This window comes from Schistocerca cancellata, chromosome 2 (assembly GCF_023864275.1).
Source record: "Schistocerca cancellata isolate TAMUIC-IGC-003103 chromosome 2, iqSchCanc2.1, whole genome shotgun sequence".
NCBI lineage: Eukaryota > Metazoa > Arthropoda > Insecta > Orthoptera > Acrididae > Schistocerca > Schistocerca cancellata.
In genome coordinates, this window is record NC_064627.1 from 266,841,168 (window position 1) to 266,844,733 (window position 3,566).

The following is a 3,566-nucleotide window of genomic DNA, read 5'->3' on the forward strand; positions in this document are numbered from 1 at the left end:
AACGGCTGGAAGCAAAAACCCTGCAATAACCCTCGGAAGAGTCCAGGCCAGAGAAGGGAGCGTTATGGTCTGGGGACTGTTATAGTGGCATTCCCTGGGTGATCTCCTCATTGTGGAAGGCACAATTGATCAAGTACGCATCTTTCCTTGGAGATCATGTCCATCCCTACAGGCAGTTTGTTTTTCCTCGACAAGATGGCATCTACCAGCAGGACAATGCAACGTTTCATACAGCTCGAGATGTATCTGCTTGGGTCGAAGAGCACAGTAGAGTTTACCGTACTCTCCTGGCCATCAAAGTCCGCGGATTTACATCCAATCGAAAATCTATGGGACCACCTCAATCGGGCTGTTCCCGCCACGGATCCCCAACTCAGAAACCTACCCCAGCTGGCCACGGAACTAGAGGCGGCATGTCTCCACATCCCTGTCCATACTTTCCAGAACCACACAGACTCTCTTCCAGCACGTATCGCAGCTGCCTACATTAATGTGACTGGACACTGTATTTTCTGGCAACCATGTGTGCTAGCCATGTTTCGCTTTGTAGTTGCTTCTCTCAGTTTCCAATTGCAGGGAAGGAGTTTCTTTCTTCGACCTGAGACGATGAAATGTGCTTCCACTGTTGCTTCGAAATGGCAGGGGTCGGAACCGACCATTGCGATTTTAAGAGCGAGTATTTCACCGTAACACCTGGTGATTTTCAGTCCATTGCAGAAAATATTCTTTAAGTCTGGTTCAAATGGCTCTGAGCACTATGGGACTTAACTTCTAAGGTCATCAGTCCCCTAGAACTTAGAACTACTTAAACCTAACTAACCTAAGGACATCACACACATCCATGCCCGAGGCAGGATTCGAACCTGCGACCGTAGCGGCCGCGCGGTTCCAGACTGCAGCGCCTTTAACCGCTTGCCCACCACGGCCGGCATTCTTTAAGTCTTGCCAGGAGGCAGTGCCTTACAGAAGTGCTGTAAACTGGAGTAGTAAATGGCTCTGATTGTTGAAGGGTATCACTGCTGTCACCTGCAGCGGGACATTAAGCGGAATCAGATGCGACGAGTGAAAATGTGTACCGAACCGGGATGCGAGCCCGGGATCTCCTGCTTACTACACAGATGCGTCAACTACTGCGCCATCCGGGACACAGGGTTTCGCAACTGCGTGGATTAGCTCGGCACGCCTCACGGCCGGTCCGCATTCCCACCGAGCGCCATCCATCCGCAGCCCCTGTCCATTGACTCCATGTTCGCTACTCCGAGATTGCCATAGGAGATAGGACGTATCTGTGCATCCGCACCGAAGATGGTGGATCCATAGCCCAACTAGGCGTAGCAATTAGATGAATGTGTGGTGTCTGTTCTTTCGGACATGTTATGCTGGGACGTAAAAATCAAAAAGAATGTAAATTCTGTTAATTTGAGAATTTATGGCCTTCTGTAGACATTGCACAAAAGATGAGACAGATACATGCAGAAACCAAAGAGAAGTCAGTACACGATTTTGATAAGATTTACTCCTTGTTTTTTTTAAACAATTTTAAAACATGTGAAGAATAATTTGCTAGTTTCCTGTACCAGTAAGATTGACGATCTTGACGTGGATGCCAAGAAAGAGACTGTCAATCGCAATTTCGTCATGCATGTAAAATTAATTTGTGGAATGAATAGCGATGTCAAAACAGCTTTCGTGAGTGTTACAATTGGCGCTCGCAGCAAATATATAAATTCTGATACGTACTATGTCATTCCAAGTGGACAGGCACACAGGGAAGCATTTCAACAATCACTTAGAACCGGCCGTGACAGCCAAAGGCACTACGCACTTCACTTCGCGACTGCCGCTGGACAAAAGTCACTGACGTCATCAGCCCTTAACAAATTCTGGTAACCAAAGAAATGTATATCAGCCATGTGTTCAGGCATAGAACCACAAAGGTTGTGAAATTTACCGCCATTTCTCATCATACATGCTTCTTCCAGTTGCAATGGAGTTGTTTCTTGTTTTGTGGAGATGGTCGACGGCTGCTTTTAGGGACCAGTTGGTGGCGGTCTGGTTATGAGGTGTTACCGGTGAACATATTCCAGTCCAGTGGTCGGCACTTTATGAAAGCAGAGGATAGCTACAGATTTTTTAAATATTTCACATTTGAGTGGTGAAATTTCATCACGTCTCATAGGTCAAAGCGAGACTGGCGACCTCTATTTATATGTGTAGCAGTACAAAGTATTAATCCGAGATCGACATAAACGTTTACAGTTAAATCCTAGGCGCACTACATCGCGTAATTTGGCACTCTGCACAACCAGCGGATTCTGGCCCCTGGCGCGAGTGTATCTTCGCGCGACGTCACGGAAGCTCCAACTCACGGACAAAATAGTTTCAAATGTAAGCCATGTTCGTTTCAAAACAAACTCTATTAAAGGATGCGTGAGGGCATAGGGATCCACTCCACACTTGTTAGTATTCTTCCATTAAAGCTGAAATGTCTTGGAAGATAAACGTTTACGAAAGGTGTTCAAAAAGTGATGCAACACGTTTTTGTCGGCCAATTTCGGTCGAAAAAATGCAGAATTTGTTGTGGGTCATCGTGAAATATTCTCGCTTCAGCCCCTGTGGTTTCCTGAAGTTCCGATAGGTCGCGGCGTTACACGTAACCTTCAAAATAGTGTGTAGAACGGATTTAATTTCCAATCAAAGAGCTATCACTGAGTTTCTTTTGACGGAAAACCAGAGCAGGCGCTTGCAGAATTTCTAGAGAGACCTAGCAGTGAACAAAAGCACGGTGAGTCGTAGGGCGTCTGTTTCATCGTAACAAGGTCCCGCAGACCGGCCTGACCTTCCGTGTGCCGGACGGCGGCACACACCTGTGACTCCTGCAATGGTGGAACGTGCGGACACTCTCATTCTAGAAGATCGACAGAGCAAAATCGAACACCTCGCTGCTCAACTGGACGTCTCTGTTGGCGGTGACGATACACTCATCCACTAGTTGAGGCACTCAAGGCTGAGTGCCCGGTGGGTTCATCGCCGCCTAACGAAAGACAATAAACAGGAACGAAGAACTGTTTGTGAGGAACGTAGTATGCGGACGGTGGGGAGGTTATTGATGTAGCAAGACGTTGGCTACGACGTCGACCAGTAGAGTGATACCATGCTGGCATACAGGCCCTAAGAGAAATGCAGCGTAAGGCAGGGTTTTTAGCCCAAAAGATTTGGGAATAATAAGGTGTATTGGGATCCTGAATAAAACCAAACTACTTCCAGAAAAATATTTGTTGCGTTACTTATAGAACGCCCCTCGTATAACATAATACGTACAATAAGAGTTCCAATGCAACATTTATGAGGTTTTGTTAAACTTTATTGGTATCATTTCCATCGGAGCAAGTTACACAGATACATGAAGAAAGATGGCTCCATTAGGAGAGAAGCTATAGATTCGATGGATATGGGCAGCAAAGTGTCAATTTCTGGAAGATAAGAATATATGAGAATCGGGAGCAGAACATGACTAATACGTAGGAACTCTAATGTGGCATGAGGTTCCCAGAGTACCGTCTGTT